This window comes from Euphorbia lathyris, chromosome 2, assembly GCF_963576675.1.
Source record: "Euphorbia lathyris chromosome 2, ddEupLath1.1, whole genome shotgun sequence".
Taxonomy (NCBI): domain Eukaryota; kingdom Viridiplantae; phylum Streptophyta; class Magnoliopsida; order Malpighiales; family Euphorbiaceae; genus Euphorbia; species Euphorbia lathyris.
In genome coordinates, this window is record NC_088911.1 from 74,125,420 (window position 1) to 74,145,963 (window position 20,544).

Sequence of the window (20,544 nt, forward strand, 5' to 3'; positions counted from 1 at the left end):
TTATTATTCAAAAAAAACTCTAATTAATTATCCCTAACATTAATTAATTATTAATTTGATTAATAATAATTATCTAGATATAATTAGTTATTATTTAGATAATAGTAAAGTGTTTATTTAATTATCTAATTAGGAATCCTATTCCGAATAAGATTCCAATTATTTAATTACCTAACACAACTGGGATTAGGGTTTTGAGAAGTCTATAATAGACTCCCTAACCCCATAATTCGGCTAACACAAAATAGAAGTGCTAGAGGAATCATTCCGCAACCGTCTCGGCTAATTACAATCTTTCTTACTCTCTCTTTGATCTCGTATCGATTTCTGTTATAGGCAATCATTGCGATTGCTATTATTAAGGTTGATTACTGATTAGTTATCTTTTTCTGTGTTGTTTCTTTTGTTGTTCGTGATACACGGATTAAGAGTTGTGGGCACTTCGTTTGCAACCGTAGATAGTTCTTCACCGAAGGTATTATTTTCTATCCCTCTTTATATGAAATAACAATTAACAGATCTTGGAAAGGGAAATAGATAAAATAGATAAAATTTTATTATTCCGCTGCGGCTAGGCTTGTCTATTTTCCTTCATTGGTATCAGAGCCTATGTTAATCTGTTATTTCATATATGTAAATAAAAGAGTTTTCAATCAGATTGAATGAAATTTATTGTTAGGTTAATTAATAAATCAGTTTATTTAATTAATCTAAAGATAAATGGAGATTTTAATTATTTGATAACGGTTAAGATGAGATTAAGATGTTTTATGATTCAGTTAATTAACAAAGGGTTTGTTGATTAAAACAATGTTTTGTATATGTGATATACATGTTTGTGGATTAAGGGTTTTAACTGTTTGAATCGTTAAAAGAGTTAATTAGATTAATCTTTGAAAATTTTGATTTTGTTAACGATTTGAACGAAACGGTTAGAATCAATTAATTATTGATATATATTTAGAAAGAGTTATATATAAATATAAATTTGTTTTTTTTAAGGAGTTATATATAAATATAAATTTGTTTATATATATATATATATATATATATATATAAATTACATTTGTTTTATTTTTAAAAGAAAAGATTAAAAAAAAATTTAATGTTTCGAACACAGCAGCTTTGCTGCTGTGTTCATTCCGCCTATTCTATAGGTTGGGGCGGCAATTGCTGCCTTTTTGGCAGCAGTGCCGCCCACTGTCGCGGATTAAATCCGCGATAGGGACGAACCAGTTTTCGTCCCCTTCACGTTTATTTTCTGTTTTAATTTTTTCTAAATGTTTTGGTTTTCTGAAAACTAAAATTAATATATAGAATTAATTAATCCACATGATTTGATCGTTGTCCATTTTAAATTGTATAGATTAAATTGAGTTGTCTAATTAAAGATATTATGATACGATTAATTAGACGAACTATTTCATTGATACAAAATTAAAATTTAGGAACAACGAATCAGCCCATATAAGTTTATTGATATATAATTGTTATAATTAATAAAAGTATTTGGTAATTATATGTGTTTTAATTTGATTTTGCAAACTGTTTTGTGCTTAATAATTATACTTGATATACTAGTTAAACACATTAAACAGTTTCGGTAAAATAGTTAAACACAATAATTTAATAATCTCTCGTCTTAAAAGTTTTGTATTTTGGAATTGATTTTGCAAAGTTATTTGATGTTTAATTATTTGTATGGGATACGGTTGAATTAAACACGGTAAATAATTTTGGTAAAATAATTGAACACAAATAATTGATATTTTGTATAGTTATATTTTGAAAAGTCTAATTAAGTCTATGTTTGATATATTTTAATTAGAATAAAATATAAATGATACAAAATTTAATTAAAGGTTAATTTGATAGAAAAGTTAAGTAAAGGACTAAATTGATAATAAAATTAATTTAAGGGTTAATTTGATTAACTAAAATATTACATAAACAGTTTATGTAATCAACCAATTAAGTTTATTTAATTGAGTCTTTGCATGTTTTGAGTTATGGACATATTTGGACCATCTATAATTGTTATTTAGTCTTTTGGTATTTTTGAAAATAGAACATGCGAGTCCTGCCTTATCTACTCTCCATTGTATTTCTCTTCTCACCTAAATCCCTTCAAATTAGTTGAAGTATTCTAAAGTAGTATAGAAATTAAATATTTTTGTAAATCAAGGCGCCAAGGAAAAGACGGAGAACCTGAAGGAGAAATATGTAATAGTTAGTATTTCCCTAGGGTTGACCTTTTATTCCGTTTATGGCTCGACGGAATAATTTAGATAATATCTCCATAACCGGCAATGTAAATTGTATGTGTCTGATGTATGCTAAAGCAAATCAAGACTAGGTTAGATTATGAGACTTAAAATAAAATCCCTCACTAATTAAAAGTTAAGTAAATAAGCAAGTTATTAAAATCGGTTGCCCCTCCCTAATATTATAATTCAACCGGCAGTACTGGGGGCCTTTGGGTTGTTGAGCAAACTCAAGCTCGGGGTCTTATGGTAACACCTGAATTATCGAAAATCGTTTTCACGAATATGGGGTAATACTTAAATTGGGTTAGAATAATTGGATGAGCAAACTCATGTTGTTCTAACCTAATGGGCAATATGGTTGGGATTGATAAACAAAACATATCAGTTACTAATCTGGTTAGTAACCCAATAACCTAGAAATCACATGGTTGATGTGATTGATTGCATGAATCTACATAATGAATGAAACTAGCTTGTTGAGCAAACTCAAGGTGAAATTTCAGGAGTTAGGATTCTAGCTCACTAAGGGATTTGTGAAATTCTTCGAATTAATATTGAGGGTTATTAATTTGGTAAAATAGTGGGAGCAATTTAAAAACATAAAAGACCAACGTATTTAAATTGTAAATGAATTAAGCAAATGAATAACATTCGTCACTCTATCTCACTCTCAAGTAAATACTCTGAATCATCATATCTAAAATGGATCTACGTAATATTTTAACCGATAACAAATTGAATAGTTCAAAATTCACCAACTATTTTGGCAAACTCAAAATTGTTTTGGGGATTTGAAATGATTGGGTATGTATTAAGATACATTGATACCCATCATCAAAATTGTTTTGAAGTTCGAAAAGATTGGGTACGTATGAAGATACGTCAATATCCAATGTCCTTGTTGATGATGCTTCTGTTAAGAGGATTGATGTTTACCAGAAGCACCAATCAGATGATGAACATACAGGATGTATCATACTTGCAGTTATGGCACTAGAGCTACAAAAGCAACATGAGAACATGGATACGTATTCCATGGTTATACACTTGGAAGAGGTGTTTTGAGAAACATACTCAAATGCAGACGCTATGAGATAGCGATGAATGTTTCGCTCCAAGATGCAAGAAGGTTCTTCTGTTGTGGCACTTTGTGTCAAGATGATTGACTACATCACTAAAGCTTTCTAGTATTAGATTTGTGATGGATAATGAATTAAGTGTCGACTTAGTTCTACAATCCCTCCTAGAGATTTATTCATAAGTTCATCTCGAACTGTCAGATGAATAAACTCAGAGACCTCTCTAGAAGAGCTTTTGAATATGCTCAAGTCAGTTGAGCCCAAATCTTAAGAAAGTGATGTCAGCACTTGTTATTGAGGGATCTCACGAGAGAAAGGGGAGTTTCCCAATTCTAATGATTCCAAGAAGAACAAGTGCATTAAACCCAAGTCAATAAAAGCAAGAAGGGAATGCCACCAATATGGTAACGAAGGGAATTGGAAGAGGGACTGTAAGAAGTACTTAGACTCTCTCTAGAAGAATGGCCATGATGGTGCTTTTACTTTTAGAACTAAAAGATAGATAATTCAACTTACTTATGATAGTCACCTAAGCCATGTAAGCAAGAAACACATGTCTAAGCTGCATCAAGATAGGCTTATAGACTCGGTTGATTTTGAATCAATGGGCACATGTAAGTCTTGTTTAAAGGAAAGATGACAAAGACACCCTTTAGCAATAAAGGAGAATGTGTATCAAATACTCTAAGACTAGTACATTCAGATGTATGTAGTCATACGTCAAACATAAGCAAGAGAAAGGTTCAATCACTTCATTAGCTTCATAAGATGATCATACCAGATATTGATTCATCTACTTGATGAAGCATGAGTCAGAAGCTTTTGAGAAAGTTCAAATGCTTCAAGAATGAAGTAAGAAAAACAAACAAGAAAGAATATTATAGTGCTTCGATTAGATCATCGTGGAGAATATCTTTCTAATGATTTTTCTGAATTATCTAAATTGAATATAGGATTCGCTCATAATGGACTCCTCCGTATACACCCCGATGTATCTGAAAGGAGAAATTATACTCTATTGGATATAGTACGATCCATGATGAGCACAACCTCTCTTTCAAAGATGTTCTAAGGCTACGCCCTAGAAACCGCCTTATTTACCTTGAACCGAGTATCCATAAAACTGCCAAGTTCTATTCCATTTGAATTGTTCATTGGAAAGGAAACCCAGTTTCTCTTTCATGAGAATTTAGGGGTGTTCAGCACATGTTAAATACATAGCATCAAATTAAGTTAGACCCTAAATCCGATAAATATTTCTTCATTGGAATTCCGAAAAGAAACATTAGGATATTACTTCTATCATTCGGATGATCGAAAGTAATAGTATCCAAACACTGTATTTCTAGAGAAGGAGTTTCTTCTAGAAACACAAGTAGAAAGCGTGATTGAACTTAAAGAAGTTCAAGAAGAAGGATTAGCTGACATAGCGGAAGCGATGGTGGAACCCGAATATGTCTCACAAGATAAGACACTAGTGACATTACTAACTCATAGGTCTGGTCGAGTTCATCAAATCCCAAAGAGATTTGGATTTCTAGTGGGAGACGACGAAGAGGCTCACGTGTTAGACGATGAACCTACGACTTATAAGAAGGGTCTTGTAGACCTATACATGTAAGCTAGTGGGAGCTCGTATGAACCTTTACATGTAAACTAGTGGGAGCTTGGTCGTTTACTTAGTATTATATGTTGATGATATTTTACTAATGGGAACGACGTAGCTATACTGCAATCGGTGAAAATTTTGGTCATCGGATAAAATTCTCCATAATAGACTTATGAGAAGCAGCTTACATCTTAAGGATTAAGATCTATATAGATAGATTGAGAAGACTGCTTGACCCCTCCTAGTCTAAACACGTTGACAAAGTGCTCAAAGCGTTTTGCACTAGACCTAACATCACTTTTGCTTTAAGCATGACAAAGTCGATTATAGGTTAATCCGAGTGATGGTCACTGGATTGTTGCCAAGAACATTCTTAAGTACTTAAAAAGACTGAAGATATGTTCCGGGTATATGGAGATGAAGTTTGAAAGTTGGAGACTTTCAGATATAAGTCATCAAACAGATAAAGATGATCTTACGGAATACAAGTTTATTCTGAAAGAGGTACGATTAGCTGGAATAGTTCCGAGCAGGAAATCGTGACCGAGCCAGTAAATTAAATCAGAGTATATATATATGTAGCAGCTTCAGAAGCAGCTAAAAGGAAGTTTGGAATGCAAGTTCATTAATGAACTAGGCATGGTACCTGACATTGTTAATGAGATTAACAATAGGGTTGTTGCTCTTGCTAAGGGCCCGCAGTCTCATAATACGTTCAAACACTACTTCAGTCATTACCATCTCTTTCGAGAGATAACAACAAGAGTAGATGTGAGAATTAAAAGAGTGCCCACTAAGGCACAATCTTATAGATCCATTTAAAAGAATGCCTTACCCCAAAAGGTTCATGATCGTCATACGAACGCTTATGGGAATGTTTCAGAAACAATTGGCTTTAGTCCAAGTGGGAGAATGTTGGAGTTTAGTGTCCTAAAGACAATTGCTTTAGGATATAAATATTAATGAATAAATTGTTTATTTAGTCATTTGTTTAATCAGATATATAGCATTAAAATGTAACTATATATAAAGGCACAAATCTTTTATAAAGAAAGTAATCCTAAGTTTATTTTATAAAGTGTTCATACAAGCATGAAGTGAGACTATACTTTATAATAGACCAATAGACTTAAAATCAACCCAAGTCAAGTAATATGTTATAGGGGTTGGCATATTACTGTTGAGACTTGCATGTAACAGTGTTTTCTGTCGAGACAGAAAGCTGATCTCACAAGCTTTAGATATTTAGATATCTAGACAATTACATGGATCCGGTGAAGGAGTTCATTAGGATTGGGACCCGACTTGAGATAACAGCATGGATTAATTTATCTAAAAGTGTCAATTGTTCATCTCATTGGTATTAGTAGGTATAACTAATCCTCAGACTCAAACATTCGTTAATTAGTGATTCTGGATTATGGAGTCTGATACTTTGATTCTGTGCGAGCACGATCCAACAGGTGAGAGCCTGGGGTGTGTGAGAGCATGGTTGGGTATCACACAAAGTAATTGCAGAATAGTTAATGTCAGATTGAGCATTCGTCACTCCCGATAAGTGGGAGATATATCCAAATGGCCGCTTGTGGTGAATTGACTGAAATCCTTGCAAGGTGATAGAGTTAAGAGTAGAAATGAACATTTCACTTAACTTATCTTTTCAGAGTGAATTCAACATGTACAAGTAAAAACGGACTCTTCGTTATATGTAACCTTGACACGTTCCATGGTTATAATGAATTGACTGACAGGATATAGTTGATGAAGGATCGTATTATACTGTACCTAATACAGAAAGGTTAACGTCAGTTATCAACCTGACTTCTTAATTGCACTAGGGGGATATCATAGGTTCTGCTAGTAATAGCTCGCGACGGTATTCCGTTATATATATGTTGGAATTAATCGTGATGAATAATTTCAAATGATATATACGGCTAGTGGCAATAAAGAACCTAATGGGTCGCATATGGGACTTGGAATCGGAGAACGAAAATGTAATTAGTGAGACACTATATATATGGGCCGAAATTTGTAGATTAATTAGGGATAAATTAATTTGATTAATAATTATAATTTGATTATGGTTATGAATTAAATTAAAGGATTATCTGATAATATTAATTAGAAGTTTTTATGTGATTGAAACTCTAATTATTATTCAAAAAAAACTCTAATTAATTATCCCTAACATTAATTAATTATTAATTTGATTAATAATAATTATCTAGATATAATTAGTTATTATTTAGATAATAGTAAAGTGTTTATTTAATTATCTAATTAGGAATCCTATTCCGAATAAGATTCCAATTATTTAATTACCTAACACAACTGGGATTAGGGTTTTGAGAAGTCTATAATAGACTCCCTAACCCCATAATTCGGCTAACACAAAATAGAAGTGCTAGAGGAATCATTCTGCAACCGTCTCGGCCAATTACAATCTTTCTTACTCTCTTTGATCTCGTATCGATTTCTGTTAGAGGAAATCATTGTGATTACTATTATTAAGGTTGATTACTAATTAGTTATCTTTTTCTGTTTTGTTTCTTTTGTTGTTCGTGATACACGGATTAAGAGTTGTGGGCACTTCATTTGCAACCGTAGATAGTTCTTCACCGAAGGTATTACTTTCTATCCCTCTTTATATGAAATAACAATTAACAGATCTTGGAAAAGGGAAATAGATCAAATAGATAAAATTTTATTATTCCACTGCGCCTAGGCTTGTCTATTTTCCTTCATTAATTAGTGATTCTGGATTATGGAATGTGATGCTTTGATCCTGTTGTAACATGATCCATAACAGGGATGACTCTAGGGTGTGTACGGCAGACGTTGGGTATCACAGGAAGTAATTGCAGGATAGTTATACATTGGATTGAGCATTTGTCACTCCTAATAAATGGGAGATACATCCAAGGATCGCTTATGGAAGACTTAACTCTAAATCCTTGCAAGGTGATAGCTTAAGACTTGAAATGCAGATTTCACTTAACCTATCTAATTGGAGTTAACTCGGCCTGTACAAGTAAAACGAACGTCTCGCTATATGTGACTTGACATTATCCATAGTCATAAGATTCTGTTCAAGGATGTACTTAATGAAGGATCGAATTATATTATAACTAATACGGAAAGGTCAAGGATAGAATCAACCTGTCTTCTTATAGCTCTGGGGGAATGTTTCGGATCTGCCAATCATAGTTCGCGTACTCATTCCGTTATACAAAGATTAAATATAATTCTGAGAAAATTAATTTAATACTTGTATACGGCTAGAAGCAATAAGAACCTAATGGGTCACACATAAGACTTGGAACCTAAAAGAGAAACAAATGTTAATTAATTGATGGAAGCCCAACTGAGTCCACTAAGGCCCAGTAGCATAAGGGGTGGGCGATTTATGTATAATATATACATAAAGGAATTAATTTATTTTCTAAACAATTATAATGAGATTAAATTGCTTCTATTATTATCCTATCAATAAGTTATTATTATCTTTATATTTAAATATAATTATAGATAATAACAATAAGAGTTTTATTCCGAATTAAATTCTTATTCAGTAATCTAATTCTATCTGACTAGGGTTTAGATGGAAGATGCTATATATACCCCTCCTTATTGTAAATTTCGGCCAGCCCTAGCTATCCCGGAGAGAGTGAATTTCGACCCCCTATTGTAGTGGATCATCGTTCACCACTTGCTTCCGATCAATTGATTTTCATCTCTTTCCTTTACTCCTTGATCTTGTGTTGATTAATTAGAGACAATCTACTTTGATTGCTATAATACGGTTGAGTTCTAACTTCGTTTGAATTGTGTTTTTGTTTTTTGCTCGTGAACTCGGAGTAAGAGCTGAGGGCACTTCGCTTGCAACAGTAGATAGATCATCGAAAGGTATTTCCTTATATCCTCCTTATATGAAATAATGATTAACAGATCTTGGTTAAAGGAAATAGGTTAAAAAAATTATATTTTCGCTTCCAAACGTTTGCCTATTTTCCTTCAGTGGTATTAGAGCCTACGTTAAATCCGTTATTTCATATATGAAAATTAAAAGGTTTTTCAATCAGATTGAATAAATATTTATTGTTAGGTTAATTAACAAAACTGTTTTGATTGATTAATTCTAAAGATAAATAAGTTTTAATTAATTGTTACTTAAAATTAATTATGCATATGTTCCTAATTATTTTGGTTGATAATCATTATGACAAAATCTCTTAGTTTTATAGTTAGATTGATAAAAGTTAGTTTTATTAATTCTAAAGATAAAACAGAAAAATTTTATAAGGTTTTCTTATTTTCTAAAAATCGTTTTAAAACTGATATATATATATATATATATATATATATGAACAGTAGCTCGGGTTGCGCCGCAAGGCGCAACCCGAGCTGCTGTTCCGCAGTTGCTGCCTTGCGGCAGCAATCGGGTCGCGGCTGCCGCAAGGCAGCGACGGGCCAGACGCGTAGCTGCTGTCGAACGGCAGCAGCCATGAGTTCGGGCCCGTCACGGGGCCGGCCCGAGGGCGTATTTGTTTTAAAATTGTTTTAAAATAAAAATTTGTTTAAAATATATATTTATATATATATATATATATATATAAGTTTCAGAAATAAATAGTTTTCTGTTTTGATTATCGAATAAAAGAATTTATTTAAAAGTTAAAAAAAGTTTGTTTTACTTATTTGTAAATCAAAGATGTTAAATGAATTAAAACAAAATAACTGGGATATGCATAACGAAAGGTTTTGTATAGTTGTATTAATCTAGTATGTAATTTTTACATTTTAATTAGATTAAATATAGAAGATACGAAACTGATAGAATTAAAATTGGATGAAAGTTAATGTGATTAACCTAAATATTATATGAATATTTTATGTAATCAACCAATTAAATTTATTTAATTGAGTCTATATATGTTTGGAGTTATGGACATATTTGGGCCCTCTATTTAGTCTTTTGGTATTTTTGAAATAGGACATGCGTGTTCTGCCTATCTACTATCTATTGTAATTTCTCCTCTCATCTAATTCCCTTCAAGTTAATTGAAGTTTTCTTTAGTAGTATAGAAATTAATATTGATGTAATTTCGAGGCGCCATGGAGAAGACGGAGGATCTAAAGAGAAATATGTAATAGTTAGTATTTCCCTAAGTTTGGCCTTTTATTCCGTTTCTGGCTCAACCGAATAATTTAGATAATATGTCCATAACGCCAATGTATGTGTCTGATGTATGCTAAAGCAAATCAAGACTAGGTTAGATTATGAGACTTAAAATAAAAATCACTCACTAATTAAAAGTTAAGTAAATAAGCAAGTTATTAAAATCGGTTGCCCCTCCCTAATATTATAATTCAGCCGGCAGTACTGGAGGCCTTTGGGTTGTTGAGTAAACTCAAGCTCGGGGTCTTATGGTAACACCTGAATTATCGAAAATCGCTTTTTCATGAATATGGGGTAATACTTAAATTAGATTATGATAATTGTATGGGTAAACTCATGTTGTCATAAACTAATGGGCAATATGGTTGGGATTAATATGAATAACATATTAGTTACTAATGTGCTTAGTAACCTAATAACCTAGGAATCGCATTGTTGATGTGATTGATTGTATGAATCTACCTAACAAATGAGACTAGCTTGTTAAGTAAACTCAAGGTGAAATTTCAGGAGTTAGGATCCTAGCTCACTAAAGGATTTGTGAAATTCTTCGAATTAATATAGATGGCTATTAATTTGGCAAAATAGTGGGAGCAATTTAAAATGAATTAAAAGACCTATAATTTTAGATTGATGTACTTTAAAGCAAATGAATAACATACGTTTACTCTTTCTCACTCTCAGGTTAAATTAAAACACTCCTAAAATCATGACTAAAACCAATCTGCAAAATATACTTACCGATAACAAGTTGAACGGTTCAAACTTCACCGACTGGTATCGCAACCTCAAAATTGTTTTGAAGTTCGATAAGATAGGGTATGTACTTAATACATCGATACCCCCTACCCCGGCTGATGATGCTCCCATCGAAGAGATCAATGCTTACCGGAAGCATAAGGCTGATGACGATCACACGGGATGCATCATACTTGCATCGATGACACCGAAATTGAAAAGGCAACATGAGGATATGGATGCCCATTCCATCATCACGCACCTAAAAGAGTTTTTTGGGAATCAAACTCGATGCGAACGCTACGAGATATCGATGCAGTTATATCGATGCAGGATGCAGGAGGGCATGTCTGTAATGACACATTGTGTCAAGATGATTGGCCTTATTACCAAGTTTTCTAGTATTGGAGATGCGATGGATCATGAACTAAGTGTGGACTTACTTCTTCAATCCCTCCCCGAGAGTTATTCACAGTTCATCATGAACTACCAGGTGAATGGCTTGCAAACCTCTCTTGAAGAGCTTGCAAATATGCTCGAGACAGTCGAGCCCAATATGAAGGAAAACAAGGGAATACCGGCCCTTGCCATTGAGGGATCAAAGAAGAGGAAAGGGAACCCTCCCAATCCTATCTATCCCAAGAAGGGCAAGGGGGCCATGCCCACTAAAGCAAAGGGGATGGAAGTGAAGAAGCCCAAAGGAGAGTGCCATTTTTGTGGTGAAGATGGGCATTGGAAAAGAAACTGTTTGGAGTACCTAGCCACCCTCAAGAAGGGAAAAGCCGGGACTTCGACATCTGGTATGTTTTATATTGAAATAAATAAAATTTCGCAGTCTGAATCTTGGGTATTAGATACTGGATGTGGATCTCATATTTGTATGAATATGCAGGGACCAAAACAGACTAAGGAATTGAAGAAGGGAAGCATAAACTTGCGAGTAGGAAATGGAGCAAGAGTTGCCGCGCTCGCTATTGGAGATTATGCTTTGAGTTTGCCCTCTGGGCTTGTAATAGAATTAAGGAACTGTTTGTATGTTCCAGAAATGTCCAGAAACATTATTTCTATTAGCTATCTTGTTGATGACAGCTTTCATATTTCAATAAAGAACAAACATTGCGAGTTTTATAAAGATGGGATTTTCTTTTTTTTTAGGAATATCACTAAATGGGATTTATGTGTTAGATGATAAAATTTCTGTATTCGCAATTGATACCAAAAGACATAAGCTAGATAATTCAACTTACTTGTGGCATTGTCGTTTAGGCCATATAAACAAAAGACGCATGCTTAAGCTACATCAAGATGTGATTATAGATTCAATTGATTGTGAATCATTAGAAACATGCGAAGCCTGTTTAAAAGGTAAAATGACAAAGACAACCTTTAGCAATAAAGGCGAGCGTGTATCAGACACTCTAGGATTAATACATTCAGATGTATGCGGTCCTATATCAGTCCAAGCAATAGGAGGATTCAGATACTTCATAAGCTTCATAGATGACCATACCAGATATGGTTATGTTTACTTGATGAAGCACAAGTCTGAAGCTTTTGAGAAATTCAAATGCTTCAAGAATAAAGTAGAAAATCAAATAGGAAAGAAAATAAAGATACTTCGATCCGATCGAGGTGGTGAATATCTTTCGGATGATTTTCTGAATTATCTAACTGAATGTGGGATATGCTCACAATGGACACCTCCTTATACACCACAACACAATGGTGTATCCGAAAGGAGGAACCATACCTTACTAGATATGGTACGATCTATGATGAGCATAGCATTACTTCCAAAGACATTCTGGGGCTAGTCCTTAGAAACTGCCCTCTTCACCCTAAATCGAGTACCAACTAAATCCGCCAGTTCCACACCATATGAACTGTTCATTGGTAGGAAACCTACTTTCTCATTTATGAGAATATGGGGTTGTTCAACATTTGTAAAACGCATAGCATCAGATAAACTAGATTCTAAATCTGATAAATGTTTCTTCATATGATACCCTAAGGAAACTATGGGGTATTACTTCTATCATCCAGATGATTAGAAAGTAATAGTATCCAAGCACGCAACCTTCTTAGAGAAAGAGTTTCTCGAAGAAACAGAAAAGGGAAGCATGATTGAACTTGATGAAGTTCAAGAAGAAGAAACACCAACCAAAACAACAGAGGCAGTTGAGGAACCCGAAGCAGTCCCATTAGATGACACTCAAGTGCCACCACCTACTCGTAGATCACAAAGAGTTCGTGAACTCCCAGTTAGATACGGTTTTCTAGTTGGAGATGATGATGAGGTTCCCGTGTTAGACGACGAACCCGAAAACTACGAAGAGGCTCTCACCAGTCCAGATTCTAAAGCATGGCTTAAGGCCATGAATTCTGAAATGGATTCCATGTACACTAACCAAGTGTGGACTTTGGTTGATCCACCCGAAGGGATAAAACTCATTGTGTGCAGGTGGATCTTCAAGAAGAAGACCGACATGGATGGAAAGGTTAGCACCTACAAAGCTAGGTTAGTAGCGAAAGGATATCATCAAAAGCAAGGAATTGATTATGACGAAACTTTCTCTCATGTAGCCATGTCCAAATCAATCAGAATAATGCTCGCTATTGCCGCTCACTATGATTACGAGATTTGGCAAATGGATGTGAAAACAGCTTTCCTAAACGGAAACCTACTTGAGGATGTATATATGATGCAACCTGAAGGTTTCACATCAAAGGATGCAACCAAGGTTTGCAAACTTCAGAGATCCATTTATGGACTCAAGCAAGCATATAGAAGCTGGAACAAGCGTTTTGACGAAACCATAAAATAGTTTGGTTTCGAAGATAATTGCGAAGAAGCTTGCATTTACAAGAAAGCAAGTGGGAGCTCAATTGCATTTCTCATATTATATGTGGACGATATATTACTAATGGGAAATGACATAGCTCTACTACAGTCGGTGAAAGTATGATTATCAGGTAACTTCTCCATGAAAGACCTTGGTGAAGCAGTTTATATACTAGGTATAAAGATCTACAGAGATAGATCAAGAATACTGTTTGGTCTTTCACAGGCTACATACATTGAAAATGTGCTAAAGCAGTTTAGCATGCTTGAATCGAAACGAGGTAACTTACCCATGGTACATGGGGTAAAGTTAAGCAATCATCAATGTCCTAAAACCGAAGATGATAAGAAACGCATGGCTGTAATTCCGTACGCCAGCGCAATCGGTTAGATTATGTATGTTATGCTTTCCACTAGACCTGGCGTACCATTCGCGTTAAGCATAATGAGTCGTTATCAAGGTAATCCGGGTGACGAGCATTGGAATGTCGTCAAGAACATTCTTAAGTACTTGAGAAGGACTAAAGATATGTTCCTAGTGTACGGAGAAGGGGATCTAAAAATAGAAGGATTTTCAGATGCCAGTCATCTTACAGATGAGAACGATTTTAGACCCCAATCATGATACCTGTTTATCTTGAATGGGGACGCGGTCAGTTGGAAGAGTTCCAAACAGGGAAGTGTGGCTTTCTCTACGACCGAGTCAGAGTACATCGCTGCTGCGGAGGCAGCAAAGGAAGCAGTTTAGATTAAGAAGTTCATTACAGAACTTGGTGTGGTGCCTGACATTGTGAATCCCATTAATCTGTACTATGATAACAATGGATCCATTGCACAAGCAAAGGAACCACGGTCTCATAATGCATCCAAGCATTACCTTAAGCGATACCACCTTGTAAGAGAGATTGTTGCAAGAGGAGATGTGAGAATAGAAAGAGTACCTACAGAGGACAACGTTGCAGATCCATTGACAAAGCCCTTAACCCAGAAAGTACATGATCGTCATTTAAGTTCTACTGGGATAAGTTGTAGAAAAAATTGGCTTTAGTCCAAGTGGGAGTATGTTGGGGTTTAGTGTCCTATAGACAATTGTTCCAGGATATAAACCTAATGTAAATGAATTGTTCTTTATGTCATTTGTTTTAATAAGATATGGTTTCATAACTCTATAAAGGCAACCTCTTTTAAAGAACTAAATAAGTCTAATAAAAGGAAATCCCTAAGTTTATTTAAAGTGATTATAAAGTGTTCATACAAGCATGAAGTGAGACGAAACATTACAATAAACTAATAAACTTAAAACCACCCCAAGTCAAGTGATATGTTTTGAATAGGGATTGACATAACACTGTTGAGACTTGCATGTAACAATATTTTCTGTTGAGATAGAGAGCTGATCTCACAAGCTTTAGATATGCAGATATCTAGACAGTTACATGGATCCAATGAAAGGAGTTCATTAGGATTGGGGACCCGACTTAAGATAACAGGATGGGTAGATTTATCCTTGTCACATGTTCATCTCATTGGTATTAATAGGTATAAGTAATCCTAAGACTCAAAGGAATGTTAATTAGTGATTCTGGATTATGGAATGTGATGCTTTGATCCTGTTGTAACACGATCCATAACAGGGATGACTCTAGGGTGTGTACGGCAGACGTTGGGTATCGAAGGAAGTAATTGTAGGATAGTTATACATTGGATTGAGCATTTGTCACTCCTGGTAAATGGGAGATACGTCCAAGGATCGCTTGTGGAAGACTTAACTCTAAATCCTTGCAAGGTGATAGCTTAAGACTTGAAATGCAGATTTCACTTAACCTATCTAATTGGAGTTAACTCGGCCTGTACAAGTAAAACGAATGTCTCGCTATATGTGATTTGACATTATCCATAGTCATAAGATTCTGTTCAATCACAGTTCGCGTACTCATTCCGTTATACAAAGATTAAATATAATTCTGAGAAAATTAATTTAATAGTTGTATACGGCTAGAAGCAATAAGAACCTAATGGGTCACACATAAGACTTGGAACCTAAAAGAGAAATAGATATTAATTAATTGACGGAAGCCCAACTGAGTCCACTAAGGCCCAGTAGCATAAGGGGGGGGGGGGGCGATTTATGTATAATATATACATAAAGGAATTAATTTATTTTCTAAACAATTATAATTAGATTATGATTGTGAATTAAATTAATTATAGGATAAATAAGTTAGGAGGTTTAATGAGATTAAATTTCTTCTATTATTATCCTATCAATAAGTTATTATTATCTTTATATTTAAATATAATTATAGATAATAACAATAAGAGTTTTATTCTGAATTAAATTCTTATTCAGCAACCTAATTCTATCTGACTAGGGTTTAGATGGAAGAGGCTATATATATCCCTCCTTATTGTAAATTTCGGCCAGCCCTAGCTATCCCAGAGAGAGTGAATTTCGACCCCCTACTGTAGTGGATCATCGTTCACCGCTTGCTTCCGATCAATTGATTTTCATCTCTTTCCTTTACTCCTTGATCTTGTATTGATTAATTAGAGGCAATCTACTTTGATTGCTATAATACGGTTGAGTTTTAACTTCGTTTGAATTGTGTTTTTGTTTTGTGCTCGTGAACTCGGAGTAAGAGTTGAGGGCACTTCGCTTGCAACAGTAGATAGATCATCGAAAGGTATTTCCTTCTATCCCTCCTTATATGAAATAACGATTAACGGATCTTGGTTAAAGGAAATAGGTTAAAAAATTTATACTTCCGCTGCCAAACGTTTGCCTATTTTCCTTCAGGAAAACCTATGCAATTATTCAATGGAATCATTCTCTCTCTAAATTCTTCTTCTTCCCTATCTCTTCTCTTTCTTCTCTCATCTAAATCTTCCTTAACCTAACGCAGAATATTGGTTCTGACACTGGTATCAGAGCTTACCATCCTTGGCCATTACACTTTATATGGTCAATAATGCTGAAAAGAAAACTCGGGTTGCCATTAAAGCACAAAATAAGCCATGGAAAACTTGGATCAATAGATCAATGATATGAATGCTTAGCTCCTAGACATTCGTGAGTCCACTGCATCTCAACTGCAGATGTTGCAAACATGGATGATGGATATGCACGCTTCTCAGTAGCAACGCCTGGATTGTTTTAGCCATGAACAAATTCAAACACGGAAAGGACAGCTTACCACCCAGCAAACGCTTATGGAGCTTAACAACAACCTTAAAAGTCCTAAGAGGGTTTTTTGGGCTCACTGGATATTACATAAGGTTCATTAAAGGGTACGGGACTATAAGCAAGCCACTTAAGGACTTACTTAAGAAATATGGGTTCACATTGTCTATTGAAGCCCAAGAAGCTTTTCTACATCTCAAGGAAATAATGACCACTGCTCCAGTTTTAGCACTACCTGATTTCACACAACCATTTGTTCTTGAATGCAATCCTTATGCAATAAGGCATGCCCCTTTGCTACCTCTCTAAGAGCCTTAATCCCAGGAATCAATGGCTCTCTACCTATGAGAGGGAGCTTCTAGCCATTCTACAAGCATGCACTACATGGGGACAGTACTTGGAGAATTTTGTGTTTATTATAAAAACAGACCATGAAAGCATTAAGCCCCTACTTGAGCATAAATTGTACACTTATCTCCAACACAAGGGTATTTCTAAACTTCTGGGCCTAGTTTATATTCAGTATAAAAAAAGGGTATTGAAAACAAAGTGGTTGATGCTTTATCTATGCAACATGAAGGTGAAGAATGATCTCAGGTTACATTGTTGTCTCTCGCTATGAATGTAACAACCTGGATTGAAGATATTTAGTCCTCCTATGTGGATGATGAATGGTCTTCTACACTAATCAAATAATTATCAATTCAACTCCATTCTCACCCCGCTTACTGTTTTACAAATGGTCTTCACAAGTTTCACTCTAGGCTATATATGGGGTCCTCTATCGATTTAAAACAGAAAATTATGGAAGTGTGTCATAATTCTCTAATGGGAGGCCACTCGGGCATCAAGGGCACCCTAACTCGTGTCCAACAACACTTCTATTGGCCTAATTTATCCCAATCTGTAACTAATTGGGTAGCTAACTGTGACACTTGTCAGCACTACAAAGCTGGCCATTCTACCTATTCAGGCCTCCTTCAACCACTTCCTATACCTGCATGAGCTTAGCAGGATGTAGCTATGGATTCTATAGAAATGTTACCCAAGTCATATGGTTATGACACTATTTTGGTGCTGGTGGATCCTTTTTCTAAAGGAGGACACTTTATTGGCCTTTCCCATCCCTTCAATGCTGCTACTGTAGCTAAAGTCTTTTTGGACAACATCTTCAAGCTCCATAGGATGCCCCATTCCATTGTCTCTGATAGGGACAGAATCTTCACAAGCGTTTTTTGGAAGGAACTAATAAAGCTCCAAGGCACTTAGCTTCACTTCAGTAGTGTTTACCATCCGCAAACAAGTGGCCAATCAGAGCGGCTTAATCAATGCTTGGAGAACAACCTTCGAAGCATGTGTTTTCTCAACACTAAGAAATGGTCTAAATGGCTAAGTCTAGCTAAATACTAGTACAATTCCACCTATCACGGTGCCATTAAAATTTCCCCATTCCAAGCACTTTATGGTGTTGTTCCCCAGCTCCCCATCCTTCCTTTAGGCTCTTCCAATATGGCTGATATGGAAGATTTGCTGCAAGAACGAGCTCAAATGAATTCCCACATCAAAGAATGCTTGTCTGCTTCTCAGAACAGGATGGAACAATTTGTTGATCAAAGGAGGACTGACAAGAAATTTAGGGTTGGAGACTGTGTATTTTTAAAGCTCCAATCTTATAGACAAGTTATTATTGCCTTAAAGAGCTCTCTCAAACTTTCTGCTTGTAACTATGGACCATTTCAAATCAAAGAACGTGTTTGCAAAGTGGCTACAAGCTACCACTTCCCCTAAGTTGTAGAATACATGATGTGTTTCACGTATCATTGCTAAAGAAAAGGCCTGCTCTAACTACTTCTCCATTAACCACTCTACCTCCTACTGTAGCTGGTGAATTTGTCATTCAACCGAAGAAAGTGTTGAATTCTCACAACGCCATCATCAATGACAAAGCAGTTCCTCAACTTTTGATTCACTGAGATGGCATGTCTACTATTGATGCCATATGTGAAGATCAGGCTACAATTGCAACTCAATTTACTGAGTTTGTTCGTTCTTGGGTATAAGAATGCAGTAAATGAGAGGGTATTGTCGCATATAAACGATGGGTTAAAAGTTAGAGGATTGGTTATGTAATTTTCTTGGTTCCTATTTACCAATTATATATTTTGTTATATTTCTGCAATATGTTTTGAATTCCCTAAAGGTCTTATTAGTCGTTTTCAGCATTATAGCTAGGTTGTTAGTTTTTGGACTGTAGTGAAATTGTTAGGAGTTTGTAGCCAGTCATAACATATTACAGTTGTATTGTAACTGTTTGTCTCTTCCTGCTCTCTATTTAGAGAAACATTGAAACCTATGCAATTACTCAATAAAATTATCCTCTGTAAATTCTTATTCTTCCCTATCTCTTCTCTTTCTTCTCTCATCTAAATCTTCCTTAACATAACGCAAAACATTGGTTTTCACATTGTTGTAGTATAAGGTTCTGTTATGAAAGCTCAGCCATAATCTAATTGTTTTCTCTCTTCCTTAATTAACTAATTTATGTATTTTATAGTGAAAATTTTGCTGAAATATGATTTTAGTGTTGGGACTTGGCAATTGTTGAGTTTTGAGCAGTGTGAACTAAATTTGCAATTTTTTGCATAATGTGTCTAGGGTGCAAAGTAGACACAATTGATCTTTGGTGAAACCTTCATAATTGTTAAGCTTGCTTGTTTTCACGTTTTTTACTGTTTTTTACATTTTTACACATTTTTTTACATTCTTCTTTTAAATAATATATATTAAATATTTTAAAAAATTGATGGTAGGAATTAAAATTTTACAAGAAATAACTTAAGGATAGATAATGTTAAGTTTTGAACGAAAAAATTAGCTATACACGTCATCAACCAAACATATGAATAGTTATTCCTAAGAAATATTCCTTGTGAATAACTATTCTATTTCGTTCCATGAACCAAATGATACCTAAAAGTCTCTATTTTCTCTATCATTGAGAAAGCTCTCTCCTAGTCCCCTCTTTATTTCATTTTTTTTATTAATAGGAGTCTCTCTCATATCAGTATTAGTAAATATAACAATATATAATAATTTTAATGATAAAAAATAAATAAGGAATGAATATTATTGAAAATGACATGTATTTTAATGTTTTAAATAGCTAAAAATCAATTGCGTATGTTATTTTTAAAGAGGGAATAAAAAACCTCTTGAAAATGCTCTAGACCATTCTTCTATAAGTTATACCAACTATTTAGTTAAAAAGTTTTGGCAGAAATTTCCAATCTTAAAGGCCTAATTAGTACCATTACTAGTCCCATTTCTTGGATTGAGAATCCTAGCTAACTCATTGTGGCATTGCATGTTTAAATCAAAATAATTCCATTTTCACATTGCCAGGAGAAAATAGGAATGGAATTATTTTCTGGTAAAAAAAGCTTGACACATCACTTGGAAGGAGTTAACAACCTTCAACAGCAAGCAATTACAATAAACTAGAGAGACAAGAGTGAAACAAGCAGGTAAGTAAGTCAACTGTAAATATTACTGCAACACAGATTATCCTTTGCCTCCGGTAAAAGTCTAGTTTATTAATTTTGTTACATGAACCCAAATTTACTGCATGTATCCAAAACCAAAATTG